This window comes from Giraffa tippelskirchi, chromosome 9, assembly GCF_054371585.1.
Source record: "Giraffa tippelskirchi isolate mGirTip1 chromosome 9, T2T-mGirTip1v1.2.pri, whole genome shotgun sequence".
NCBI classification, from domain to species: domain Eukaryota; kingdom Metazoa; phylum Chordata; class Mammalia; order Artiodactyla; family Giraffidae; genus Giraffa; species Giraffa tippelskirchi.
Window position 1 is genome coordinate 7204242 of NC_137283.1, and position 17315 is coordinate 7221556.

The 17315-nt window shown below is 43.3% G+C and overlaps 1 protein-coding gene and 1 long non-coding RNA gene across 3 annotated transcripts in view; one reads left to right on the forward strand and one right to left on the reverse strand.

The window, feature by feature from the left end:
- Positions 1-17315, reverse strand: part of GLB1 (galactosidase beta 1) — a 97935-nt gene that overhangs the window by 74834 nt on the left and 5786 nt on the right. The gene's annotated exons all lie outside the window — the stretch shown is intronic.
- LOC145520556 (uncharacterized) overlaps positions 1-17315 on the forward strand; it is a 46304-nt gene that overhangs the window by 12077 nt on the left and 16912 nt on the right. Inside the window, exon 4 of the long non-coding RNA XR_014064581.1 lies at positions 10681-10852. This is a non-coding gene — a long non-coding RNA (uncharacterized LOC145520556). The remainder of the gene's footprint in view (positions 1-10680; positions 10853-17315) is intronic.

The window sequence follows — 17315 nt, forward strand, 5'->3', positions numbered from 1 at the left end:
TGCCTCCCCTGCCTCCGTGGCCGTGCCCTGCTGGAGCCCTGCTTTTCCCTCAGCAGGAATGTCACTGTGCTGAGAGCAACAGACCAGAAGTCCGAAGCCCCGAAATCCTCCTAGCTGCTGCTCTGAGTCCCACCATGACCGAGCATCCTTCTCTAACCCTGTGTCTCTTCATCCATAAAAATGCAGGATGCCAGGCTAAATGAACTCGAAGGCAATATCTGCGACCCAGTCGGTGAATTGTGAACTCAATCTGGGTGATCAGAACTTTTTTAAATGAAAGCGAACAGAAAAAAACAAAGGAAAAAAATCAGTATTACACATAGTAAAGACAAGTGTTATTTAAAAAATTGTATTTTATTGAAGTAGTTGATTTACAATGTTGTATTAATCTTTGCTGTAGAGCAAAGTGATTCAGTTATATCTATATATACATCTTTTTTCATATTCTTTTCCATTATGATTTATCACAGGATATTGAACATAGTTCTCTGTGCTATACATTAGGACCTTGTTGTCTCTGCACTCTCTATATGATAGTTTGTATCTGCTGCTGCTAAGTCGCTTCAGTCGTGTCCGACTCTGTGCGACCCCATAGACGGCAGCCCACCAGGCTCTCCCGTCCCTGGGAGTCTCCAGGCAAGAACACTGGAGTGGGTTGCCATTTCCTTCTCCAATGCAGGAAAGTGAAAAGGGAAAGTGAAGTAGCTCAGTTGTGTCCGACTCTTCGAGACCCCATGGACTGCAGCCTACCAGGCTCCTCCGTCCATGGGATTTTCCAGGCAAGAGTACTGGAGTGGGCTGCCATTGCCTTCTCCGAGTTTGTATCTGCTGACCCCAAACTCCCAGTCCATCCATCCCTCCCCCAGCCCCCTTCTCCTTGGCAACCACAAGTCTGTTCTCTACAAAGATAAGTGTTATTTTATGAAACTTCAGCTATATAGGCATATATAGATTTGAATATGGATGTATATCTCTGTGGTGTTGCAATGGAAGTTGTATTTCTAGAATCAAATCGAATTTCAAGAAACACTATTTGGGGATGACTTCAGAAGGCGAAATGCTAGGAGATGAACGAGACCTCAAAGGGGAGGCCGACTTTTAGGTAGAATAGAACACTGCCCTCTGGTGGGTGGAAAAAGGCAGCAACAGACCTCATGTAGCAACAGAACCAGGGTTACAAATTATTGTTGTTGTTTAGTTGCTAAGTCACGTCCAACTCTTTTTCGATGCTCTGGACTGTACAACCCACCAGGCTCCTCTATCCATGGGATTTTCCAGGCAAGAATATTGGAGTGGGCTGCCACTTCCTCTCCAGGGGACCTTCCTGACCCAGGGCTACCAGAAGCCATTTAATTAGTGTCCTCCATTGTTAACAATGGTTATGGTTTTTCCAGTAGTCATGTACAGATGTGAGAGTTGTACCATAAAGAAAGCTGAGCACCAAAGAACTGATGCTGTTGAACTGTGGAGCTGGAGAAGAATCTTGAGAGTCCCTCGGGCAGCAAGGAGATCAAATCAGTCCATCCTAAAGGAAATCAACCCTGAATATTCACTGCAAGGACTGATGCTGAAGCTGAAGCTCCAATACATTGGCCACTTGATTTGAAGAACCGACTCACTGGAAAGGAGACCTTGACACTGGGAAAGATTGAGGGCAGGAGGAGAAGGGGGCGACAGAGGATGAGATGGTTGGATGGCATCATCAACTCAGTGAACATGAGTTTGAGCAAACTCAGGGAGATAGTGAAGGACAGGGAAGCCTGGCATGCTACAGTCCATGAGACTGCAAAGAGTTGGATACAACTTAGCGACTGAACAACAATTGTTGGTAAAATTTCTTGTGCATCTTTAGGCATTTTTTTAAAATCTTTTTTTCACAGCAGCATAACAGTCCCTGAAACTTTTGAGTGTTGACCTTGAAGCCATATCTGGAGACAACCGTGAGAGCAAGGGTCCTAGATCACAGTTGGCTTGAAATCCAACTAGAGAGTTAAAGTATTGTGACTGTGGGACATCCCTGGGGGTCCAGTGGTGAAGACTCTGCACTTTCCACTGCAGGGTGTATGGATTTGATCCCTGGTTGGGGAACTAAGATCCCGCTTGCTGCAGGCATGGCAAAAAAAGAAAAGCATTGTGACTAAAAGTTAAACAATTCAGAGACTGCTAAGGGACAACTGGAAAGCTTTACTAACCAAAAATAAACAAAAAACTAATTTAAGAATCATTTTTTCAAATGACAGAGTGTCAATATCCCTTTATTCTTCCAGTAAGCAGTGCTTTAATCGCCACCAAAGACCAGAAATTAACAAAAATATAAAAATTATTTCTTATACCATGTGGCCCAGTGGATGATTTTGAAAACATCTCACAGCATGTATATGACTAAATACTGTGTGCTGAGTAATAACAGGAGAGCCACACAGATGCAGCCACAGCCCACACGAAGCTTCTGTCTAGCAAGGAAGAAACCCAGGAATCAACACAGTGAGTCCTAGATGATTAAATGGGAATAAAACCACCGGGTTGTACACCTTAAACATACACAGTTATCCAATTATATCGAGTGCAGCTGGGGGATAGGACAAGAGCAGAAGATGGCAACAGTAATAAACAGCTTGTAACCCAGGCCTGGGGGACAAAGAAGAATTTCCCAGAGGAAGGAACGCCTCAAATGGTGATTCTCAGCCTAGGCTGCACATCAGAATCAGCTGCCTAAGCTTTTAAAAATAGCAAAGTCAAGACTCATCGCCCAGACATGCAGATGTTAACTGACCTTGGGTGGAGCCCAGGCCTTGGTATTTCTTAAAACTGCCCAGATGATGTAACGTACAGTCAGCGTTGAGAATGCCTGGTTTAAGCTGAGCCCCAGGATGAAGAGGAGTTAGCCAAGGAGAGGTGCAAGGCAGGCAGCAGAAACTGGGAGCCCTGACGGAGAGGGTGCGGCACTCGGGCAGGGAGTGGTGGGACGACCCAGATAAAGCACAGTGACAGCCGAAACCGGGGAGGTGGGAGAGGCGGGACCCACTGAGCTCTGACATCCACACCCAAGGGCCTGGACTTTGTGCCCAGAGCTACAGAGAGCGCCTCAAACAGAAGACTGACAGGATCAGACGTGTCTCTTCAAGTATTTGGCACTCTGCTCTTTTCCTGAAATGGCAACCAAGGAAGCAGAGTTGTGGACCCTGGTGGTGGTAGCGAGGGGTCAGGTGGGCAGGAAGTGGACCCCACAGAACTCATGGGTTGGTCAGATGCCGGACGAACACAGGGCCTAAGCCAGAGCCTCCCACTAGCCTCGGGCAGAAAAAAATGAGCTTTTTCTTTAAAAAATAGAGAGGGACTTCCTGCTGGTCCAGTGGTTAAAACTCCAGACTGCCAATGCAGGGTCCAATCCCGGGTCAGGGAACTAAGATCCCACATGCCGTGCAAAGCAGCCAAGAGATCAAAAAATATAAAAAAAATTTTTTTTTAAAGAGAGAAACTTAAAAGGATCATCTGGAAAAAAAGAAGACTGCAAGGATATTAACACCTATGAGTTCATCATGATACACAGAGGGGAAAAAAGAATTTACCAGTCACCTTTGGAGACTGCGAGAGTACCAACTCATTACTCCAAAAATGACAAGCAAAGGGAAAAACCAAGTGGGTTATTTCCCTTTTCACAGAAAAAATATATTTCAGGGTAACCAAGAAGTTGACAATGGAGAATTCTTCACAGAATTCTAGCTAATAAATGGTGACAGAATAAAAGAATCTGAAAAACATCCTTTCCTAACCTTAAGCGAAATAATAGACTTAAGCTGTAATCATCAGTTCAGTTCTGTCCCTCAGTCGTGTGCAACTCTTCGCGACCACATGGACCACAGCACGCCAGGCCTCCCTGTCCATCACCAACTCCTGGAGTTTACTCATACTCATCTCCACTGAGTCGGTGATGCCATCCAACCATCTCATCCTCTGTCGTCCCCTTCTCCTCCCGCCTTCAATCTTTCCCAGCATCAGGGTCTCTTTAAATGAATCAGCTCTTCGCATCAGGTGGCCAAAGTATTGAAGTTTCAGCTTCAACGTGTCTTTCCAATGAACACCCAGGACTGATTTTCTTTAGGATGGACTGGTTGGATCTCCTTGCAGTCCAAGGGACTCTCAAGAGTCTTCTCCAACACCACAGTTCAAAAACATCAGTTCTTCGGCACTCAGGTTTCTTTATAGTCCAACTCTCACATCCATATATGATTACTGGAAAAACCATAGCCTTGACTAGACGGACCTTTGTTGGTAATAATCAATGTATGCTAAAACCATCAGCAAGGTTGAAGGAATCTTATAAAGGAGGGATCAGGCAGATGTGATCCCTCCGTTCATGTCAACCTCATAAAAGGGGAACAAGCAGACGTGACTCTCATGTGATTCAGGAAGATGTGCACAGCCCCACCTCGAAGCAGTGCTCATTGCTGAACTTTAATCTCAACTGAACCTGAATCTAACTCTAACACAAGGAAGTAGTAAGCCAAGTCTAACATGTGGGACATTTTAAAGTCCAGTGATCGAGTTACTCTGAAAAATTATGGTATTAAAACAAAATAAAATACTTTTGAAAATAGCAATGCCTGGGAAGGAACATTGGGGAATTTTCTGGGGCAATGGTAACACCCTATAGCTGAATCAGAGTTTGGGATTACCAGGTGTATGCGTTTGTCAAAACCCATCAAGCGGTGGGCTTCCCTGGTGGTCTAGTGGTTAAGAACCCTGTTGCCAATGCAGGGGACACGGGTTCAATCCCCGCTCCGAGAAGATCCCACATGCCTCATGGCAAGTAAGCCAGTGGATCACAACTACTGAAGTGGGAGCACCCTAGAGCCCGTGCTTCCCCAGCAAAGGAAGCTACCACACTGAGAAGCCCATCCACCACAACTAGAGGGAAGCCCCAGCTCGCCGCAACTAGAGAGAGCCTGCACACGGCAAAGAAGACCTAGCACAGCCAAAAATAAATAAATCTGAAAAAAACCCCAAACACTGTTAAATTAAAAAAATCTCTCATGTACTTTATGCAAAGTTTGTAGTAGTGAAAGTCGCTCAGTCGTGTCTGACTCTTTGTAATCCCATGAACCGTAGCCCACCAGGTTCCTCTGTCCATGGAATTCTCCAGGCAAGAATACTGCAGTGGAGAGCCATTCCCTTCTCCAGGGGATCTTTCTGACCTAGGGATCGAACCCAGGTCTCCTGCATTGCAGACAGATTCTTTACCATCTGAGCCACCAGGGAAGGCCCATGTAAAGTTTACCTTAAAGGAAAAAAGGGCTCTAAACAAATATTGACCTCTAGTAATGATTTATATGCTGATATATTTCAGAGGATCTACAGTGATGTCTGCAACTGACTCCCAAATGCATCCCCCAAATAAGACACAGTTGATGGATGGAGTGATGGATGGAGGGACTGACAGTGACATGTTAATGGGAGAATTTGAATGGGGAGTATATGAAATATTTTCAGCTCTCTGTATGTGTGAAGACTTCTCCAAGTGAAATGTTGACACAAATGAAAAAGTTGGGGCAGGGAGAATTGGAGAAAGGTGGTCAAAAGGCACAAATTTCCATTTACAAGGTAAATAAGTACCAGAGATGTCATGTACAATATGACTCCAGCTAAGAATGCTTCAGGATCTATAGGAACATTGTTAGGAGAGGAACTTCTAAGAGTTCTCGTCATAAGAAAAAATTTTCTTTCTTCTTTCTTTCCTTTTTATTATATCTGTATGAGAAGTGGGATATTACCACCTACTGTGGTAATCATTTCACAATATGCAAATCAGTCAATCATGTTGTTTACCTTAATCTTATCCAGGGATGTATGCCAATTATTTCTCAATAAAACTGAGAAAAAGTTAAGCTTAAAATGTGAACTGAGGGGACTTCCCTGGGGGTCCAATGGTTCAGACTCTGTGCTCCCAATGCATGGGCTGCGAGTTCAATCCCTGGTCAGGGAACTAGATCCCACAGGCCGCAACTAAAGATCCCACAGGCCGCAACTAAAAAAAACCACACATCTAAACCAGCGCCTGTGGATAGTCTCTTGGGAACTCGTTGTACTGTATGCTGACAGTGTCTCATCTCAAACTCATCCCTCAAGTCTTTGTGACTTCCCACCCCAAAATCACTGCAGATGGTGACTGCAGCCATGAAATTAAAAGATGCTTGCTCCTTGGAAGAAAAGCTATGACAAACCTAGATAGCATATTAAAAAGCAGAGACATTACTTTGCTGAAAAAGGTCCGTCTAGTCAAAGCTATGGTTTTTCAGTAGTCATGTATGGATGTGAGAGTTGGACCATAAAGAAAGCTGAGAATTGATGCTTTTAAACTGTGGTGTTGGAGAAGAGTCTTGAGAGTCCCTTGGACTGCAAGGAAATCAAACCAACCCATCCTAAAGGAAATCAGTCCTGAATATTCATTGGAAGGACTGATGCTGAAGCTGCAGCTCCTAAACTTCGGCCACCTGATGCGAAGAACCGACTCATTGGAAAAGACCCTGATGCTGGGAAAGATTGAAAGCAGGAGGAGAAAGGGACGACAGAGGACGAGATGGTTGGATGGCATCACTGACTCTATGGACATGACTTTGAGTAAGCTCCGGGAGTTGGTGATGGACAGGGAAGCCTGGCGTGCTGCAGTCCATGGGGTCGCAAAGAGCTGGACACGACTGAGTGACTGAACTGAACTGAACTGGACTGTAGCCCGCAAGGCTCCTCTGTCCGTGGCATTCTCCAGGCAAGAATACTGGAGTGAGTTGTCATTCCCTTCTCTAGGGAACCTTCTCGACCCAGGGATCAAACCTGGGTCTCCTGCATTGCAGGAAGATTCTTTACTGTCTGAGCCACCAAGGAAGCCTGTTTTACTTCTAGAGGAACCGGAATTAAGAATTTGTACCAGAAGTGGCCTAAACAGCAGATCCTCATGATGTTGAATCTGTACCTGGATTTCTCATTTCCTGTACATCAAGACAGTAGTGAGAACCCTAAAGTAGTGCTAAGTGGGAGGCCAACAGCCTCTGGTATGCGAACACACGCGCTGAGGCCCCTCCTGCACAGGACAGGGAGGAGACAGGCAGACAGGAGCTGGCACCTGCCTTAGCTCTCCCTGTGGGACGGGGCTGAAGGACGGGGTGCTGGTAACTGTAAGGACTCTGAGCTTGGCTGGCTTTTATTAACCGATTGGTAGCTTTGAAGAAAGACTGGCTGACAGGCTCAAATCATGCGTCCACGCAGGGCATTCTGTGAATGCTAGAGGCTTCTGTGGCAATGTTGAAAGAGACCTACGTCTCCTGCCAGAAGGATAAGGCCAGGACTTAATGGGGGTGGAGGGGAACACTGGCAGTGGATCTCGAGGGAACAGAACACGAGGAGGAGAGAGGGGAGTGCATGGACATGGCTCATTCTCCCAAGATTCGTTAGCTTTCATCTTGGTAAAGGCATTCAATCCAGTCCCTGTGCTGTTGGAACCCAGTGCCTTGGAACTTGGACTTGATGTTGACCTACAGGAAATGAAATGAGGTGCCAGGACTGCTATCCAATCCTAAGGAAGGTGTGAGACGGCTCTAAGAGATGAGAAGGTGAAGCCAGTGACCAGACACCCCAGCATCTGACTGTACTCCCCAAGCCTGGCCAGATAATGCGCCCTTCCGTAAGGAGGCAGCAGTGAGGACGGCCCTGGAAACCTCACGTCCCCTGAGGGCTCTGCTCCGTGGGCAGGGAATGGCAGAAGACACTTCTTCGTGTCTTCAAGGGTGATGAAATCCTGACATACCCAAGGAGGGGCCATTTCACTGCCATTGGCAGGTGGACATAATCGCCATCACAGTCTGCTAGACTGTGGGGGCCACTGGGGCGTGTTGACCTCAGAGATGACCTCAGGCAAGGGCTCAGCAACCACAGTGTCCCGGGAGGGTGAGATAGCTGGGCAGCCAGTGGGGCTGCAGCTTGATGTGTCTCATAAAAGACAAAAAACTCAGTCACTCATGAACAAAAGGCTGAGGTCAGCCACCACCGTGGGAAATCACGAGTCCTTCATCCAGGCCCCAGCTCTGAGGCAGGAACCAACTGATAGAAGGGAGGGTCCCCTTGCGGAAGGGCCCTGTGATGCCACCCAGGTGCACATGATAAAAATTCCTTCTCCAGTGGGACTCATGGCACCTTTGTCCTAAGGAAAGGGCACCCCTAGGCTGTGTGAGGACTGTCCGATGCAGTCTGGGCTGATACCAGAGCTCCAGAAATTCCGTCATCCCCACCTTGTTGCTCTTTGGGAGGCCATGGAAAAGGGCCACGTCCTTTTCACAGCAAGTCAGAGGACCTACCCTATGGCAATGTCCCCAGTCATGAGTGTAAACTGGGATGGTTTCCCCAGTGGCTCAGCAGTAAAGAATCCGCCTGCAATGCAGGAGATGCGGGTTTGATTGCTGGATTGGGAAGATCCCCTGGAGAAGGGAATGGCAACCCACTCCAGTACTCTTGCCTGGAGAATCCCATGGACAGAGGAGCCTGGTGGGCTACAGTCCACAGGGTCACAAAGAGTCGGACACGACTGAGCATGCACTCAACTCAACTTACTTAACAACCTCCAGAACCTTCCACCTGAGTTAGAGCCCATGGTTGGGGGAAAGGCCAGATGATTGTCCTGGAGCTACCCACTGCCCACCTCCACCCAAGAGAAATCTGAACAAGCCCACAGTTCCTCCTGAAACTGCAGATTCCTGGTGCCTCTTCCACAAAGACGCAGTGGACACCCTCACCACATCCACAGTCAGATCACCTGCGAGCCCCTGTCAGGAAGAGGCTGATGCTGGGAGACCACTTGTTTAACCAAGCATTACCCCGGGGATGGCTGTAGAACGCCAACACAGCCTCTGGCATGTGTGACTCGTGTTTTAATCTCTGCAAAACTATCACTAAAAAGCATCAAAAGCAGTCTGTAAGTGGGCATGACAGCAGGACACCTTCTTTCTTTTGCTCCAGGGATCTGGTACCTGCCCTGCTCCGTCCCCTGAGACCGTGACTGCCAGGACACTCTCTGAGCTGTCACAGTAGTTCAAACAACAGTGTTATTTAGACCTGGGGAGCAGTGACAAGTCTCTGAAAGAAAGCTTAGAAAAGCAGCAGATGGGGGGACTTCTCTGGTGGCCCAGTGGTAGAATCCACCTTCCAATGCAGGGGCCGTGGACTCAGTCCCTGGCCCCCGAGGTAGGATGCCGCAGGGCAACAAAGCCCATGTGCCACAGCTAGAGAAACCCGTGTGCTACAGCGAAGATGCTGAGTGCGCACCTGAGACCTAACTCAGCCAAAAAAATTAAAAAAAAATTTAAAGGGGGATAATATGGACAGATGCAGGAGCAAGAGACGTCACCTAAGAGATCGCCTCTAACTGGTGCCTGTCACAGCCACAGTCAACAGGGAAAATCCACCTCATGGCTCCAAACTGACCCCTCTCCATGCTGAAGGACCTGAAAGGATCCAGCTTACTAAAGCCAGCTTCCTTAATCTCTGAGCTGTGGCACCACTAATGGGAGGAAGAAATCGAGGAATGGGGAGAGGAGAAGGAGCGAAAGCTGTCTTCTGAGTTTACTCCCCCAAAATATATATAACGGAAAATCTGCCTTCTGTGCAAATTCCACCCCTTTTAAATAATTAGCACTGGAACCAAATACTGAAGAGTCACAGTTTTATTTCACATGTGCTGGGGTGTGGGAGCATCAGTGTTTACAATGCATGAAGTCATAGCACTCACAAAGAGTAATTCCAAGCAAGTCAAAGCCCATGCTTTTCCAAGCCACCCCCACCACCCCCAACCAATGAGCACAGTGCATACAATACTGGAGAAAAAGAAGGCCAGAGTACAAGTAACCAAGTACGTATCAGGTAACTCATACTGTCCAGTACAATATTTTTAAAGTTACTGATAATGTTTAAGATTATGTCAGTGGCAAATAAGCCTTTCTTTTAAAAAATTAAATATAACATCAGCATTTACATCACCAGGTAATGCGAACATGCCTCAAGTTTCCTAATCCTCAGGACTAAAAATGATTATATTTGCATTATTAGTGCACACTCCTCAACCTGAATAAAGAAATAAAAGGAGATCAGTGCTATCACAGTTATGAGTCATGCTGATTATGTGAAGATACTTAAGTTGCTCACTATAATTCAGTTAAGCACCTCTTCATGGACCTCCATCCCTAGCTCCTACATACCCTCTCAACTCACCCCAGAGGCCCAAGAGCCTGGAGAATCCCTGACACGAGCTGCTCAGCTCCAGGGTGACAGAGACACAACCCTCCAAGGCTGATAGTACCCTAGGGGTGAGGGAAATGGGATTAAGAGAAGGGGAGAAGACAGGGGTGGGTGGGTGTTTACACTCATGGGCTTCCCAGATCCCTCAGTTCACAGAACAAGAGGAAAGAGAAGCAGTATTGCAGACAATTATAAAAGACACTTTCGTTGTGCCAGAGCAGGAGCCCTTTCAAACATCAAACGTCATGGAAGCATCATTACATCAGACAGAATGGAGAAGCAAAACCGCCACAGGGAATGAACAGTGATAACCAATACGGATCTGGAGGAATTTGTGAATGATCTGCTATAGCTTATGTATTTACTCATTTTATTTATTTATGCCTGTCTTATTCCAAACAGATTTGTGTTCAGCATTCCAAATGACCCCGGATAGAAAGAATACATTTCAATGGAAGAGGAAGGAAAAATGGCAGAATAGAAAAGAAGTGAGCACGGTTGAGGATCAGTTCCCTATCCTCCAGGACTCACAGACATTTACAGATTCATTCTACCCGCTCCTCTCAGAGAAGAGGTAAGTGCACATTTCATTAATTTTAAATAAAAATTAAAAATTAAAAATATAAAATAATTTTTAAAAGTTAAAAACAGACCTAACTTTCCACAGAGGAAAGAATCAAGTCAATTTGAAATAGTATTTTAACTAAGGATAAAAATATATCTTGAGCTGCATTAAAACAAACAAACAAACCTGCATCCAGTAGACTTCATCCTATTAATATTTCATGACTATTTGAATTCATAAAATACACAGTAGGATACATATGTAATTATATCGGGTTGTTAGGAACCAAAATTTTCAATGTAAAATAGAAGCAAATATAAAATCAAAGAAAGTTAATTAAAAATCCTAAAATCAGAAAATCTCTATACCTTCCACTCAATTTTGCTACGAACATAAAACTGCTGTAAAAAATAATATAACTTAAAGTTTTCCTTTTTCTAAAAAAAATTTATTTCCCAGCAGTAACCACAGAAACAGCTTAGAAATGACAATAGCCAGTAGCACTTAACTCATCGAGTCCCTTAAATTATAGTCTCTAAATATTTCCCATTAAAAGAAACCAGGGCTCCTTAAGAAATTACTTAATCCAAGTCTGGGTAGAATATATACAAAATAGGCCTAAAACAATAACTATTATCAACAACAAAATTACATAGAAGCCAATTTGAAAGGGTTCCTACTGGCTGAAGATGGGCTATTTTGAGCATCAAAAGTTTTAACATTTCACTGGGTTGAAACACATCAGACATGTAAAACTAGCCAAATTCGGAATACTCCCTCCCACGCAAAAAAAAAGCTTTTTGGTCATCCTTGAAGTTTGCTGGGGGTATCACTTCATTATCCTGAAAAATGAAGAATGAAGGGGCAGAATCAGCATCTCTCTTGCCTTTGCTACAGACTTTTTCAGAATAACCAAAAAACTGATGAAGATAATTCTTTGTAGAAAAAAACATAGCTAGTAAATACAGAAGAAATGATGTGATTAAAAATCCTCATTTCGGGGGCTGATGGCCGAATTATACCTCTTTTTGGTCACACTGTGTGGCTTGTGGGATCTTAGTTCCCCAATCAGGGATTGAACCTGGGCCCTCAGGAGCAAGAGCTCAGAGTCTTAACCACTGGACTGCCAGGGAATTCCCAGGATTATACTTCTAAGTGCCACAAAAATTCCTTCAAAATACAAAACTGAGGTAAAAGAAGCTTCCATTGTCTGTTGAATACATTAAAGCCAACTAATTATTCCTAAAAAGTCTACTTGGTATTCTGGCCTACTAAATTCTGTATTAAATGTATCAAACTTAAAAAAAAAAATCACCATTTTACAATCCCTACTAGACTAATGACTTCAGGCAAAAATCATCAATGACTCCTGAAACCTTAGGTGAAAAGATGATGTGGAACTTTCTAGGGGTGGGGCCCAGCTGACAACACCTGCTCCACCTCAGCATCACCAAAAACGGTGGTGTCTTCCTACCAAAAAGGGCAGAAGTTGAACGTGAATCTGTCCAGCTTCTAGCTCTAACTTTAATAGATGTCCACCTCTATCAGTTTACAGAGAATATGAAGGAGAGTACATGTCAAACACCATCTCAAATCCAAAATGTAGGAAATACCAAGATATAAATCCAGATAACTTGAACAAACACATGACACAAAATAAGAAGAGAAGATATCTTAAAGACTAAAGAGAGACTCATGAAATATATCATATATAATATATGGACCTTGTTTTTAGATCCTGATTCAAACAAAAGAACTATAAAGTAACACAATTCCTCAAGAAATCAAAAGAAAAAACTAAACCTAAAGCTACCAGAAGGGAGGAAATAATGCAAATTAATGCAGGGATAAGTGGCTTAGGCAGTAAAGAATCTGCTTGCAAAGCAGAAGACCCAGGTTCGATCCCTGGGTCAAGAAGATCCCCTGGAGAAGGAAACAGCAACCCACTTCAGTATTCCTGCCTGGAGAATTCCATGGACAGGGGAGCCTGGCAGGCTACAGTCCATTAGGGTCGCAAAGAGTCGGACACGATTGAGCAACTAACACTTTCACTTTTCAAGTGAAATAGAGAATAGAAAAAAAATCAATGAAAGTAAGAGTTCATCTTTTAAAAAGATCAACAAAATGGACAAATCTTTAGCTAGATTAAGAAAAAAGAGATAAAACTCAAAATTAGAAATGAAACAAAAAATGCTACAACTGATGCTACAGAAATAAAAAGGATTATGAGACTATTATGAACAACTGTATGCCTACAAATTGTGTTAACATACAACCTACCAAGAAACATACAACCTACATAGACGGAATCATGAAGAAATAAAAAATCTGAACAGACCAATAACTAGTAAAAAGACTGAATCAGTATTGAAAATCTCAAAGAAAAGCCAAGAACCTGATGCTTTGAAAGTGAAAGTCGCTCACTAGTGTCCGACTCTTTGTGACCCCGTGGACTGTACGGTCCATGGAATTCTCCAGATCAGAATACTGGAGTGGGTAGCCTTTCCCTTCTCCAGGGGAATCTTCCCAACCCAGGAATAGAACCCAGGTCACCCGCACTGCAGGCGGATTCTTTATCAGCTGAGCCACAAGAGAAACCAAACAATACTAGAATGGGTAGCCTGTCCCTTCTCCAGCGGATCTTCCTGACCCAGGAATTGAACCGGGATCTCCTGCATTGCAGGCAGATTCTTTACCAACTGAGCTAGGGAATTCTACCAAACATTTAAAGAACAATTGATGCCAATCCTCCTGAAACTATTTGAAAACTTAAAGAGGAGGGGACACTTTTAAGTTCATCCTATGAGAACAACATAATCCTGATATCAATGCTAGACAGGACATAACAGAAAAAGAAAACTACAGGCCAATATCCATATTCTTGGTTAATATTGATGCAAAAGTCCTCAACAAATATCAGCAAACTAAATTCAACAACTCGTTTTCTCTTTGGATGCACCACTTGGCTTGTGGGATCTTAGTTGCCTGATAAGGGATTGAACTGGCACCCTCATAAGTGAGAGCGCCAAGTCCTAATTACCAGACTGCTGGGGGTTTCCCTTAGCGACTCTTTGTATCAGTACACCATGGCCAAATGAGACTCAGAACACAAGAGTGATTCAACATACGAAAATCAATGGGTTGCACCACATTAACAGGTTGAAGAACAAAAAGATAACTGCTTCAATTGAGGCAGAAATCTATTTGGTAAGATTCTATACCTTTTTAGGATAAAACACTTAAACTATGAATAGAAGAAAATTACCTCAACACAATAAAGGCCATATATATGAAAATCAACAGCTAACATCATACTCAATATGAAAGACTGCAAGTTTTTCTTTCATGATCAGGATGCTCATTCTCACCACTTCTAGTCAAGATACTTATGGAAGTCCTAGCCAGAGCAACAAGGCAAGAAAAAGAAAAAAAAGACATTCAATTGGAAAGGAAGAGATGACATGATCTTACATGTAGAACACCCTAAAGAGTCTCCCCCAACCCCCATACACAAACAACTATTAGAACTAATAAATGAATTCAACAAAGTTGCAGGATACAAAATCAACATACAAAAATCAGCTGCATTTCTATACATTGACAAGAGCAATCCAAAAAGGAAATTAAGCAATTCCAATCAAAATGGGATCAAAAAGAATAAAATGCTTGGGAATAAACCTAACGAAGGAGGTGAAAGACTCATACACTGCAAACTACAAAACACTACTGAGATTTAAACAGACTCAAATAAATGGAAAGACATCCCATGTTAATGGATCAGGAGACTTAGTATTGTTAAGATGTCCGTATTACCCAATGTGATCTACAGAGTCAGCGTAATCTCTATCAAAACATGAACAGCATTCTTTGCAGAAATGGAAAAATTCATCCTCAAATTCATATGGAATTTCAAGGAACCCCAAATAGCTAAAACAACTTTGGAAAAGAAGAACAACATTGGAAGACCCATACTTGCTGATTTCAAAAGATATTACAAAACTATAATACTAAAAACAATGAGTTACTGATATAAAGACAGACAAATAGACCACTGGAATAGAATAGAGGGATCTGAAATAAACTGTCACGTATATGTTCAGCTGGTCATCAACAAGGGAGCCAAGACCACCCTGGGGAAAGGACAGTCTCTTAAACAAAGTTTTGGGGAAACTGGATATGCACAAGCAGAAGAATAAAATTGGATCCTGACTTTACACCATATACAAAAATAACTCAAAACAGATTAAAGACCTAAACATAAAACCTAACATTTAAAACTCCTCAAAAAAAAAAAAAAAAAATGGGGGAAAACTTTGTGATATTGGGATTGGCAGTGACTACTTGAATATGATACCAAAAGCATAGGCAACAAAATCAAAATTGACAAACAGAATATGAAACTTGCTGGTGGGACTGTAAAGTGGTCCGGCTGCTATGGAAAGCGGTACAGAACTTCTTCAAAACGTGAGAAACAGAACTACTATATGATCCAGCAATTCCATGTCTGGGTCTATATCCAAGAGCAGAGAGAGTAGTGTCTCAAAGAGATGTCTACATGCCCATGTTCAAGCAGCACCATTCACCACAGGCAAGGGGTGACAGTAATCCAGGTGTCCACTGATGGATGAATGAATAAACAAAATGTGGTAGGTACATACAGTGCGATATTACTCAGCCTTAGGAAGGAAGTCTTGTCACGTGCTACAATATGGATGCACACTGAGGACGTTATGCCAAGTGAAACAAAAGACAAATAATGTATCGTTCTGCTTATAGGAGGTACCCAGAATAGTCAAATAGAAACAGAATGTGAAGTGGGAGCTACTGGGAGCTGGGGGTGGGTAGGGCACTGTTGTTTAATGGGTACAGAGTTTTAGATCTGCAAGAGGAAAAAGCTCTGAAGAGCTGTTGTACATCGATGTGAATATACTTAATACCACTGAACTGTACACTTAAAAAATCAATAAGATGACAAATTTTGTTATGTGTTTTTTTTTAAATCACACACACAAAAGACAATTGAAATAATCAGAAAAAACCTGAAAGCTACTCCTTATCCAGTTAACTGCATTTGAATCCTATACTTACCTATAATAGATAGAGCTACTTAATCCTCAGACAGTGGCAAAAACACTCTTATTAAGAGGTAGAAGACCTATTACAACTTCTAGCCCCAAGTCTCCTAACTAGGTATTAGACGATATTAAAGAATTACTGTGAATTTCATCAGATATAACAGCATTATGGATACGCTTTTTAAAAACTGATTCATACTGAAGTATTTTAGGGTGAAATCATATTTTCTAAGATTTGTCTTAATATACTCCAGACCAAAACAAAGAGTGTGGGGCTGGGGTAGATGAGAAAGAACAGTGGAATAGTCACAAATGTTGAAGCTGCGTGATGGGTACAGGGGAACTCAATTGCTGTTTTCTCTACTTCATGAATACTTTCAGATTTTCCCGGTAAAAGGCTTTAAAAAGAATAAACAAAACAAGAGGGGAAAAGGATGGATGAATGGATGATGTTTGGGATAAACAGCAGTGGGATAAATGTACTGAGATTTTCTAACAATAGTATCATACTACACATGCTGCTGTTAATTTTTAGACAGTTTTATGTTTAACTTGCATTTAACATATATATATATATATATATATATATATATATATATAAATACTAGAATGAAATTGAAAGCATTTTCAAGCTTCAAGTAAATGTTTCTCACCACCTCCCCTGGCAATCAATAAATCAAAGAAGGTAAATGAGCAAAGAATGCGGGAACGTAGGCGCCTGGGGGCCGTGGAGAGCAAACCACACATGTCCCTCCCCAGACCATATCTGAACAGAAATGGAGAAATTTCTGCTTGGAAAACTTCCCCCATAAAATCAAGGAACACAAACCAAGTGTGAGAAGCTGTTGCTGACTATTCCTTGGGCACAGAAGATGGACCTGTCCTGTTTCTGTTAAGGCAGGAATCAGTCAACCAAGGACCTCAGAATAAGGATCACAGGGCACAGGACCAAAAAATATTGGCACTCAAGGGGAAGAGAAGAGACAAAGATGCAAGATGGAAAACAGGACTGACGCAAGTGAATTCCATCCAGCTCAGGCACCGGAATGAAAGACCCCCAATTAAGCAACCAGTGAAATAATACTTGTTGGAGCAGGAGAGACACACACGGCCTGTTGCACCATAAGGTGGAAGACAGATGGCAGAACTAACATAGCCTGGGGGGATCCAAGCAAGGGAGTCAGAAAGCCAGGGATCCCAGCTGGGGTCAGGGCACGAGAGAGGGAGAGAGTTTGGAAGAGTGACCTTTCTGAGACACGGAGAGGTGGGGAGCTTGACTGATGCCACGGAGAAGGGAGTCAGAGAACTTGAGCTGAGCTGGGCGCTGCCCAGGGCAAAGCACTTCCCCCACCCACGACCCCACCATCTGCAAAATGTGTTCAAAGAAAGGCTCTCCA